Raw genomic sequence first — 13,055 nt, forward strand, 5'->3', positions numbered from 1 at the left:
GGGCTTCCAGAGGCCACAGCAGCTGCTGCTGGCTTAGGAGACCAAAGTCTGCAGGTAACAGGTGTTCCAGGCCCTGATTTCCTATATGGGCATCAGCGAGTACAGTTTTGTGGGACTGCTGCCCACATGGAGAACCAAGCCAGCAGGCTGTGGGAGTTTTGGGTCCTGCTTTCCCATATGGGCTTCTGGAATCTTAGTCCTGGGGCACTGCTGCCAGAATAGGAGAACAAAGCCCATGTGCAGCCATCGTTCCATGGCCCCATCTCCTGCATGGGCTTCAGGGAGCTCAGTTCTGTGGGGCTAGAGCCTGCTGGCTCACGCCTTCTGTTAGCTGTGGAGCAAATAAACAATTTAATGATGCATCTTAATCTCCTAGAAAAACTGGAACAAACCAAACCCCAAACCAGCAGATGGAGAGAAAGAGCAGGGCCAAGATTAATGAAATTGAAACCAAACAAACTGTACAATGAAACAAAAAGTTGGTTCTTTGACTGTATTAACACAATTGATAAACCCTTTAGCCAATATGACATAGCATAGTAGGAAGAAGACCCAAATTAATAAAACCAGAGATGAAAAAGGGGACATAACCACTACGACTAAGCAAACCCATAAAATAGAGAGTACTTTGAAAACTTATTTTCATGTAAACTGGAAAATCTAGATGAAATGGATAAATTCCTAGACCTATGCAACCAATAAAAATTGAACCAAAAAGATACTTACCTAAATAGTCCTATTACATGCAATTAAATTGAAAGAGTAAAAAAGAGTCTCCCTACAAAGGACAGCCCAGGACTTGGTGAATTCATAGCCATATTTTACCAAACAGGTAAAGAAGTCTAACATCAGCACTCCTTAAGCTTTTCCAGGAAATAGAAAGGGAAGGAACGCTACCAAACTCATTATATGAAGCCAGCATCACACTCATTCTGAAACCCAATAAAAACATAACCAGAAAAGAGAATTATATATCAATATTATTAGTGAATATAGATGCAATGATTCTCAACAAAATATTGGCAAACAGAATTCAAAAACATGTCAAAAAGATCATACACCATGACCTAGTTGGTTTCATTCCAAGGATGCAAGGATGGGTCGACATACGTAAATCTATAAATGTAAGACTGTACCTAAACAGAGGCAAGGACAAAAACCACACAATCCCCTCAACGGATGCAGAAAAAGTCTTTGACAAAATCCAACACCCTTTCATAGTAAAGGCTCTGAAGAAACTAGGAATAGAAGGAACAGTCCTCAACATAAAGGCTATATATGACAAACCTAGAGCTAACATCAAACTAAATGGAGAACAACTGAAACCGTTCCCATTAAAGTCAGGAATGAGACAGGACTATCTGCTTTCTCCACTGCCATTCAATATAGGATTGGAATTCCTAGCCAGTGCAATAAGACAAGAGCAAGAAATAAAAGGGACTCAAATTCGGAAGGAAGAGTTCAAACTATCCGTATTTGCAGATGACATGATCTGATACCTAAGAGACCCCAAAAACTCTACCAAAAAGAAAAGCCTACTAGAAATCATAAACTTTTGGCAAAGTATTAACATACAGAAATCAGTAGCTTTTCTATATTCCAACAATGCACAGACTGAGAAAGAAATCAGGGAAACAATTCCATTTACAATAGCCTCAAAAACAATCAAGTACCTCAGAATAAGGTGCTTGAATAAGAAACCAAAGATGTTTTTAATGAAAACTATAAGCCACTGAAGAGAGAAATCAAAGAAGACATCAGAAGATGGAAAAGACCTTCCATGCTCATGGATTGGTAGAACCAACATTGTGAAAATGGCCATACTTACAAAAGCATGTTTTTCACTAATTTCTCTTTTAGTAAAAGAATAACTTGATGTCTCCTGGTCTTGATCCTGACAGCCCTTACACTAAATTTTCTGCCAACTACATTTCCTGGTCATCTCCTAAACTTAGAATAGAAAAATGACATTTTGGTTTCCTTCTAGGTAGTTCCAGCACCCAAACTCAGCCAGAAGTAGCTATAGAAGATTTGGACTGTCACTCCTCTGCACCCCTTTTTAGATTAAAAGGGACCAAAGTCGTTTGGGGTGAATGAGGAACATGGATAAATGAGGACACAGATACATTATATTTTAATCAATATTTAAAGGGTCAGACTCTGACACTGGAACAAGGAGAGCCAGAGCAGCTGGCCCCCTCCAATCTCCCTTTCCAAGCAAGTTACAGAAACTGGGGGACAAAGAGGAGCTGCCTGCTTCTGCTTTCCTCTTTGAGATGTTAACAAGCTGCAAGGATCCTTAGATGGGAGGAGAACAATCATGTCTAGCAAAGGGAAGTTCTAAAGCACGCCTATTATCTGTGATTTGGGTGGCCAGGATGGTCTCAGCCACGCAGACCCAACTGCCATCTCAGCCACCCTGACCCATGAGCTTTGATCAGGTGTGTCCCCCAGCTCTCCAGTATAAGACCGTGAAGGCAAGAAATGTTTCTTTTTCTCTTGGACCCCCCCCCCCTTTCTATACCTTTTCCTGCCATGCTAAAATAAATCCTTGCTAAAACTTTCACCTTGTGAGACTCTTTGTTGTGAGACACCCTGAGATGCTTTTCAGTGTTTGTGGAGCTCAAGGAACTGGTGTTTTGTGTGGAAACTGGTAAGATGTGGGAGCCTCCACATCCATTCTCTGGTGACCACTGTGATACTAAAAACTGACTAGTAGTGCTAGAGACGTGACTCAAGTGGTAGAGCACCTGCCTAAGAAGCATGAAAGCATGAAGCCCTGTGCTGACCAACCACCAGTACCACAAAACAAACAAACAGAAAACAAACTCTGAGTAGATGTCTCAATAGTAAAACTGCATAAAAACAAACCACAGTGCCCCAGACACATGAGGATGTGATTTGGGGCAAAGTTTGTGGTCCTTGACTTTTCCTTTCTTCCTCCCTTTCTTTTATGGTACTGAGGACTGAAAACTTGAGCTACACCCTCAGCTGTGGGCTTGTACGAGGAAAGGAAAAATTGGGGGGAACGGTAGGCAGGAGCAACTGAGTTATTACCATATGAGACCCCATAATTTCTGTCAACAGCGTGAAGAAAACATAATGAAGAAATGGATGAACAGTGGAGTTCCTCTGTTCCATAATAAATCACAAAGGCGTTCCTTTTCTACTATGTTTCGTAACATGTGCTGACATGCCAGCTCATTAAACTGACACCATGGACAGCAAAGTGGACTTTGTGGATCACTGGAATACAATGCATTGAGCTACCCTTACAGACACTGAAATTCCCCCTTGAGGATAACAATGTACTTCCTTTTCCACTAAGTGAGGACGGTACTCAAAATGCTAACTCTGCCTGCTGCTCACCTTGTTTGTACTCAGATAAGTGGACTTTCAGGATCTAGAATTACTTTGATGGTTTCTGAAATTCCCAGTGGATTTGCTCAGCAGTCACTCCACCCACAGGAATCACCCACGCTGAGCTAAAGTTGTACACATGACCAAAACCCTCCCTCAAACAAGAAGCCAGTACACATTGCACAACTCACTCTATACACAACAGAATGAAGGTCCATATGTAAAGGAGTAGTCTAAAAATTCTTCAGTGACCATGAAGGAGTACAACAGAGACATGTCACCCAAAGAAAAGAAGTCTCCAGTCCCAGAGCCTCACGTCTGAACATCACATGTGTTAAAGCATTCAGCCATTGAAAACTGATGTGCTAAAGCACAGAGAAGTTGCTTTCCAACTGCAGTGAATTATGTAGACTTAAGGTAGATGTGTTTTATTTCTGTATCTCTAAGTATATAACTGCACTGGATCTACCCTGTATCGCTTTAGAGACTCACAATGGGCAAACCCACAACAGGCAAGGCAGTCTGCAGTGCCCCCACTGTTGTCATCTACACAGGAGCAGCAGATGACATAGGGGTGAAGAAGCACTGGATACGGCCACAGAAATGATCAGTGAGGACATTCTCACCACTAGCACAGTGCCTTTCCATAGAAAAGGTGAACACATACGCCAGCTTCTATAGTGTCACCTGCCACCATGGACTTTTCTTACTGCCTTCATTTCCACCGGATGAAAAGAAGACTGACCATTTGTCCTCCACCTTGTGTTTCTCACAAATGAATCAGCAATAGCATTCCAAAAATTATATTTTCCCCATGTCTCTGTTGAGAGCAGAGAGCCTGGATTATTTGTCATTTGTAGTCTACACAGCTGGTGAGTGAGGACACTCAAAAGTTACACGAAAGGTCTACTTTTCAAGTGAGCAAGGATTGCATCGACAGTGATCTTGTCTCAGTCCCTTCCTAGGTTTGTACTCTGACACTTTGCCTAAACATACTGCTCTCCTACGCTCAGAGATTGAAAAGGAAGTCTTCAACACCAGCTGTGTAGCTAAATGAAGTTATATATTTTAAGTGAGATAAGGATGGTCCACAAAGTTTGATGGTGTCACTTAGAAGTTTTCCCACTCAAGATGACAGGAGCCAGTAACATGTGGGACTATTGGAGTGGCCATCACGCTCAAGATGGTTTGGGTCTGGACTGTGCCCCAGACTCTTGGAAGACTTTTGGGTGTTCTGAGGCTCCTTAGTGCCAGAGTTCAGGCTACCAGCAGCTGGCGGCAAGAGAACAGGAGCTCTAGATGGATTCTTCCTAGGAAACTTCTCTAATCTGCACAGCTTAACAATGTTCTTCGCTGACATATGTGTCCACATGGTTGTGACATCACTTCACAGGCAAAAACAGTGCAAACACTGGAGTTGGCCTCACACTTACAGCCTTGCTGAGAAGTGTGTTCCACTGCTCTGATGGCAGGTAGTGCTTCTCAGTGACAGGGATGGATGAAGCAAAAACAACAAAGACATCCTGTTCACATATATTACAATTGACAAAACACACTGGCACTTCATTATCTCTGCCTTGCAGGTAAAAACTACTATAATTTCCAAAGACAGAATTTCTTCCTTCCAGGGCATCTGATGGTCAGTAACAATCAATTCCCCTAAAGCAAACACTAGTCCTGGCCATGAGGCTCGGTGTGTAGCCAATGAATTACATTATTGTAGCATGTGCAAGGCCCTGGGTACACACACACACAAAACCAATAGCAACAACCCCCACAAATTCTACTCAGAATTCTCTGATAAAACAGTTATTTATGGTCTGTGGACCTATTTTCTGCTATAATTCACATACTCTGTTTTTCACAATTTTTTTTGTGGCATTGGGGTTTGAGCTCGGGGCCTTACACTTGCCAGGCAGGTGCTCTACCGCTTGAGCCACTCCACCAGCCCTCTCACATACTCTGATTGACATAAGATATAGTTGTAGTGGCTTTTGGGAGGGGGTGCCTCAAAACAGCATGATTTCATTTTTGGTCTGAGGCATGAAACAGAAATTAGGATCCAATTATAAAAGTTTTAATAATGTAATCATGAAAAACGAAATTTACATGAGGAAGAAAACACCTAATTTTTCTTCATGATAAATATGAATCTCAGAACTAAATGAAAAGTTTGGCAAAATTATAAACGATCTGGTCCAGGACACCGTGGAATTTTTCACCTATCTTCTTAGTAAATGAAAACATAACATTTGTTAGTCCGAACGTTGTGACAAAGTTCAAACAATTTGTATGAAGCACACACAAAAAACATGTTTAAAGAAAAAATACAGCTGGGTGTCTTTGGTTCATGCCTGAAATCCTAGCTACTCAGGAGGCAGAGATGAGGAAGATGGCAGTTTGAAACCAGCCTGGGCAAAAAGTTTGCAAGACTCTATCTTGAAAAACCCTTCCCAAAATTAGAGCTGTGGAGTGGCTCAAGGAGAAGGCCCGGTACTAAAAACAAAAATCAAAAAGTCAAATATAAAATACAGTTTTTTCAGTGCCGGGGATAGAACACAGGGCCCTATGCCTTCTACACGAGTTGTACGACCTACAGCATCCTACCCCAAAATGTCATTTTGTCCATCAAAAAGATGAAAGATACATAAAATGTAAAAAACATCCAGAATATGCCAAGGCTAGTAGCACAAAATAATTTTATTATCTGGTGTGACTAAAATAAATAGCACCTATAACACATATACTCTATTGCCTAAATGGTACTTACACAATTATGCCACGTTTCCTTTCAAGATTCAGAATGAGAGACACACAGCCTAAAGATGTGTATATTAAAAATCAGCCACTAATACAAACAATGCATGTATAACTTTTATCATATTTCCTAACATAAGGTATTTTCTGGAGCATTCTGCAGAAATTACACAAGTGCCCTTGTCTCCCGTCTCCTCAAATCACTTAGGCTCATAGGATTTCACTACAACTGAATAGTCATGGGACGTTTAAGTTATTTAGTAAAACTGAAAAGTTTTCTTTGTCTTAGGGTGTTGCAGTGTAGCCCAAAGTACACTCAAATTTGAGATCCTTTCACTTGAGGCTCCCCAGTGCTGGGACTACAGGCACATACCACCAAGCCCAACAAAACTGACAACTTGGAGTATCTTTCACATTCACATTATTTTGATATAGTGTGCGTTCTTCTTCCATGTGGGCCAAGTGAAGACTTAGACTTCCATTCAAGAGGCTTCTTCCCATATGGTGTGCTGTTGTATCTGTGAATTCAACTTAGATGACTGCAGGCATTCCTAGATGCTTTCTACTGTCAACATAAGTCCTATGAATGTCAGGTGAGAATGAACCCTTCTCACACCCAATATTTAGGGTTTCTCCCCAGAGTGGATCCTTCCATGTGTGTAAAAGGAAGTGGAATGATTGAGGATGATCCCAAGTTACATCCATAGCATTTCTGTCCACCTTTAACCCATCATGGCATGAAATGGAACTGGGGTCAATTAAGGTTTCCCATATTGTTTACACAGACAGATCTTTTCTCCAGCGTAAGTTGTTTCTTGTACTCACCAGACAGTTTCTGCACCATTCAGCATATTACCAGGCTTTCTTTTCAGTGTGAGCTTTTCCATGTTTGTCAATGCTGCTGTAAGAACTGAAGGCTTTCACATTGCTAACACACATAGGGTTTTTCTCCTCTGTGAACTATTTCATGCCTTCCAAGGGAAGGGGAAATGAAGGCTTTCCCACACTGCTGACACACATGAAGCTTCCCTGCACTGTGAATTCTTTGATGTCTCTGAAGGCAACTGGATGCAGTAAAGGCCTTGCCACACTCCGTACATACATAGCATTTGTCTCCTATGTGAACGACTTTGTGCTATAGCAGGTAACTGGGCAAAGTGAAGGCTTTCCCACATTGCTGATAGCCATAAGGTTTCTCTGCACTGTGAAATCTTTTATGTGTCTGAAGGTTTTAAGATTCAGTGAGGGCTTTGCCACACTGATTATATACGTAGGGTTTTGCTCCAGTGTGAATTCTTGTATGTCTTTGAAGATACTTGGGTAGCGTGAAGGCTTTTCCACATAGCTGAAACACATGGTTTCTCACCAGTGTAAATTCTCTCATGGCCTTGAAGGACACTGTATTTCCTGAAGGTTTTCCCACATTGCTTACATTAATTGTGTTTGTCTCTAGTGTGAATCCTTTTATGAATTTGAAGACAATGGAGATATCTGAAGGCTTTATCACATTGCTTACGTTCATAGGGTTTTCCCTCCAGTGCGAGTGCTTTCATTTTTATCGAGGCATTGGGGAGAAGGGAAAGTTTCCCTGTTCCTTGTATTTACATGGATTCTCTCCCTAATCTGGGTACTCGATTGTTTTGTGTCCATTGTGATCTCTGAGGGGCACATTTACCGGTGAGTGACCATCAAGGACTTCTCCACACACATGGCTTTCACATGGCGTTACTCCAGGAATTTTCTTACTCATACTCTCATGAGTCAGGCTGAAGGCTTCTCCCCATCGACAGCCTTCTTCATGTTCACAGAGCCTCTCTCTGCTTGACTTCTGTAACAAAAGTACAGTATGTTACAGTGTCTTTCCAAATGATTTCACATATATTCATTCACAGCACTCTTACATTTTCCTGTAGTCAGGACAACCATAGCCTTCATATCCTGTAGCGACTACCTGAAGGTGAATGGACTGAATACTCAACAGGAGGGGACACTGACAAAGTCATCAAAGGAGGTATAGTCACATGGAGTTTCTTTTCTCTGCTTTTTTTTTTTTTTTTTGGTGATACTGGGGTCTGAACTCAGGGCCTCATGCTTGGTAGGCAAGCGCTCTTACCACTCGAGTTACTCTGCCAGCCCATTAAAATTTTTTTTCAAGATAGGGTCTCAGGTACTATTTGCTCCTGCTAGCTTCGAATCACAATCCTCTGTATCTGTGTCTGAATAGCTAGGATTATAGGCATGAGACACTGGAGTCCAGCCTTACATACGGTTTCTTAATACTCTCTCCACATTCACTGTTTTCCAAACGTTGAGCATCTGTGTTACATTTATGTATAGCTCAAGGGTCCATCATGCACAATGCATGGATGTCTTTTGCTTTCCAGATTTTAAAACACTAGCAAATATAAAATGATACCTCTAAGATGAGCTGCAAGTGTAAGCACAAGTACTGTGGATATTCAAGCTGTATGAATACTTACACAAACATTTCAGAGAGGCAATGAATTTGGAGCTAGGCATAAATATGTATCTGTCTATCTATAGAATATACATATAGAGGAGAGAGAGAGAACAAGAGAGGGAGGGAGGGAAAGAAAGAGAGGGAGGGAGGGAGAGAGAGATAGAGGAAGGGAGGGAGGAGAGAGAGCTGAATGGCCACATAGAAAAAATTTGTAGTGTCTGCGATCACCAGTAAAGGCAAGTTATAATCATACAAACATGCTGTTTAATAGGTAGGCAAAACTAAATAAATTAGATTTTGAATGTTGACAAATAACACAATAGATATACATCCAAATGGGAGCCAATGGTTCACACCTGTAACGCTAGATATTCTGGAGGCAGGGAAGAAGAGGATCAATGTTTGAAGCCATCTCAGTCACACAGTTCACCAGACACTATCTCGAAAATACCCCACACAAAAGAGGGTTATCCAAGTGGCTAAAATTTTAGAGCACTTACCTAGCAAGTGTGAGAGCAAGAGTTCAAACCCCAGCACCACCACACACACTCTCAAAAAACAAAAAAACAAAGCAAAAGAAACAAAACCCAAACCCACATACATGAAAAATCTGATAAATTCAACTACTATCAAAATTTCATACTAAATCTGAATTTAACCACCTATTTATTACCACTGTGTAAAAACTTTATGTTCCCTTACCATTTGGGTACAAAAGTAAGAATAATATTTTCAACATAAAAATATAAACCTGGCTGGGCACTGTTGAGTTACTCTTGTAGTCCTAGGTACTCAGGAAGCAGAGACGTGAGGATTTGGTTTGAAGCTGCCCAAGGATATTGGAGTGGCTCAACTGGTAACAGTGCCTACTAGCAAGTTCAAGGCCTTGAGTCCAAATCCCAGTACAGAGAGAGGGAGAGGGAGAGAGAGAGAGAGAGAGATACTGAAACTCTACAAAGGAATCAAGGGAGAAGGTCAGGGAAGCAGCTGCTTCACCCGCAGTTCACAATGGACCCAGGCTCAGAAGTTTGAACACAAGTCTGAGCCTAGAGGCCACTGTCACTGTGCAGAGACAGCCCAGGGTTCCTCCCAGGGAGGACGGAGGGAAACTTGACCAGGGAGGAAACTTAATTCTAGGGCCTCCCCATACCAAGGGCTCCCAAGACCATGTTCCCTCCCCAACAACGGCACACTTTGTCCTAATGGCTGGGTTCTGACCTGAGGCGCCTTGTCCTTGTCCTGCCCTCACTAGTGACACCACATATATGGTGCTTACTGAATATCAACCAATTCTCCATCTCCAATATGGTGTTCCCCAATTCAATTCTGATATCAGGGACACATAGAACACACCCTTCAACCTCTGGGCTCAGACCTCAGCCATCGAGCTGAGGAGAGGAGCTTAGCCTGCCTACACAGTTCATGCAAACAGTATGTATCTTCTCCACTTGCTTCCCTGTGAAAGTTTGCGCTTTTCTGACATGACTACTATAGCAAGCCTTGGTGACCAGTGTCCAAAAGTTCCCTGGGCACTGATTCTCTACTGAGTTTCCTGGACACAATATTTTAAGCCCACTGTCACAACTGCTTGCTTGGGGCATGCAGCACATCCTCTGCAATTACAGGAACAGCCAACATTTGAAAGCTTGAACCTACTGTGAGACAGACCAAATTTAGTTGAAGGATAAATGATCAAAAGTGCACAATAACGCAACCATTACTGAAAAAATTTACTGTATATTCTAAAATGTACCGGAGAGGATTTTGGATGTACCCAATACAGAAAAACGAAACTATGTTAGGACATAGGAAGTAGCCTGATCTACTCTGTTCCCATTGTATGCAAGTACTGAACGACCACACGATAGCCCATGAATTATGAGTGCATTAAAATTAAAACAGAGCCAGGTGCAGGTGGCTCAGACTGTTATCCTGCACACTAAGGAGAGAGAGAGCAAGAGGATGATGGCTCGAAGCCAGTCTGCAAAAGTAGCGCACCAGACCGTATCTCCAAAATGAGAACAAAATGGACTGGAGGTGTGACTCAAGCACTCGTGTTGCAGAGGTCACTAGCTGAGATACGGGTCCCTTGCGGCAATTAGCAGGAAGCAACGTTTTGTGCCAGCATAGACCCAGGGTACTGAGCCCCAAGGACAAAGGGGTCTCACCTTATATACCCTTGCAAGCAGGTTACAGAAGCAAAAAGCAAGGTCTAATCCATATGTGGTTATATTTAATTTTATTGCCTACTTTTCCCTAGGGCTACGTGACCTTCCCCATGTTCAGATTTCTCAGGTTTTATCTCTTTTTGATGGCATCCCTACCTTCCTGCTACTTTCTCAGGACTCAGACCTAGTCTGTTCTCTTCTGATCCTCATCTCTGCTACACTAGAGGACCAGTTTTGCAAGCGTGAAGCCCTGAGTTCAAACCCCAGTCTGACCACCAAAAAAAAAAAAGAAACAAAATTTAAACATGAATGCCAGGTGGCATGTTACATGTCTGGAATCCACCGTACAGGGGAAGTACAGATAGGAAGACGGCAGTTTGTGACTAACCTGGGCAAAGTGGGAGATTCTACCTGAAAAAATAAAAGGGCCAGGGGTGTGGTTCACATGGTAGATAACTTGCCTAGCAAATGTGAGTTCAAACCCCAGGAATGTCAAAAATACAAACAATATAAATAGAGAATTTTCTCATAATAAAAACAGCAAGTCAAAAGAAATGGTCTGACAAATTTAAACATTAAAATTATGGTGGCAAACACAACAGAGAAGTGAAATATCTACAATGCGTGCAATTATAAAAGGATGTCTGCACAGAGTAAAAATGAAAAAATGGGGAAATGACCAAAACGTATTTATCAGAAGGTAAAGTACCCTGTGTGAAGGAAGATCCAGGCACATGGTAATGAAGAGACAAGAAAATGTCAAGTAGATCCCATTTCATACCTATGAGAAGGACAAAATTGAGCCCATGAGATAACGTGTTTATGGACAAGACACACTGACAGTTGTTCTGGAATGGATACCAGCTGCCTTGCAATTTCCTGTAATATGAACTTGACCAGAACCTAGAGCCTAAGCGTGTTCCTCAAGAATGTCTTGTCATTTTTAAATATGCCCCGTGAATTCTGTTTTTAAGTCCTGCCTCCAAAAGAAAGTGCAACCACCAAGCATAACAAAGTAAGATGTTACAGGTCCAGTGTCTGGGGAAAGGAAAACACAGTGTTTCTCTGACTCCTTGATTAAACTTTACAAGGGTGAAAATGACAAGGACTTATGAAACCCAGCCCAGGGATACAGGCTTCCTCAAAATGAATCCAAACCAGGGGTCACTAGAATGCTGCTTTTCTCTATACTTTCCCACTACAACAGTACGGCAGCTGTGAAATAACAGCAGATCACAACAGGAACAAGTGAATGTCTGACAGCTTACTGAAGCAGTCTCTATCGTTACTTGGGAATGGTGTACTAATGAGGAGGAGAAATGTCCAGGAACAGAATCTACTGAGACTGAGTGGCAAAGAAATACAAACTATGAGGAGAATTACAACTAACAAGACTAACGCAATAATGAAAAAAATCCCCCACAAATGAAAGACAACCAGACAGCTGGTTCAGAGGACTGTGAAATTCCTACCACCTAAGGCAGAATGAACATCAGCCTACTACTAAGCTCCTCCAGAAACCAAAGACAAGGGAAGACTCAGATTCACTCAGAGGCCAAATTTAAGCTGGCAGCAAAGATGGACACTGGGAAGATGTAGCCAATGTCCCTTGTGAATGCAGGTGCACAATCCACAAATAAATACCTGCACCCGGGCACAGTAATCAAAATCCAGTGGAGCGGGCATAGACACAGAGACATAAATGCCACACCAGACCAACACGCCCAGATTCCTAAATGTACATGGCAGAGCAATTTTGGACAGGAGGATAAAAATCACTTAATGAGAAAAAGCAACCTATTTTTTTTAAATGCTCAGAAAAGTGGAAAAGCAGAAATCCCTATGGAAGACAAAGAAGTGGAACGCTTACCTTATTCGAAATTTTGTTTTTAAAGGTTCGGATGCAGTTCTTTTTGAGCACCAAAAGAAGAAGCATGAAGAGAGAAGGAATGAGTAGTAGGAGGAAATAAAATATGGAGCAAAGACCTAGAGGTAAAAGCTAAACCTACCTACCCAAGCATTAAAAGATACATTAAGTTATGGGAGGCTAAGGAGCAAAGTACTTTAGAAATGATGGTGTTTGAAAGAACCCCTGCTGTTGGGCTGCAGCTCAGAGGTAGAACACTTGCCTGTCATGCACAAGGACAAATAAATAGAAATAGAGTCCCCGAGGAAGTCAGGTGACCCTGTGTGTGACAAGGAAACAACGTATTGTAGAACAGAACGAAGAAGGTCTGCAAGAAGTGAAGGCCAAAACAGACTTTTAACTACCCAGGCTCAGCATGAAAGGGAGCAACATGCAAGGCCTG

At 42.0% G+C, this 13,055-nt stretch overlaps 1 protein-coding gene across 3 annotated transcripts in view; it reads left to right on the plus strand.

The window, feature by feature from the left end:
• LOC109689049 (uncharacterized) overlaps positions 1-13,055 on the plus strand; it is a 595,734-nt gene that overhangs the window by 448,056 nt on the left and 134,623 nt on the right. The gene's annotated exons all lie outside the window — the stretch shown is intronic.

The sequence above is a fragment of the Castor canadensis genome, chromosome 14, assembly GCF_047511655.1.
Source record: "Castor canadensis chromosome 14, mCasCan1.hap1v2, whole genome shotgun sequence".
In the NCBI taxonomy this organism is placed as follows: domain Eukaryota; kingdom Metazoa; phylum Chordata; class Mammalia; order Rodentia; family Castoridae; genus Castor; species Castor canadensis.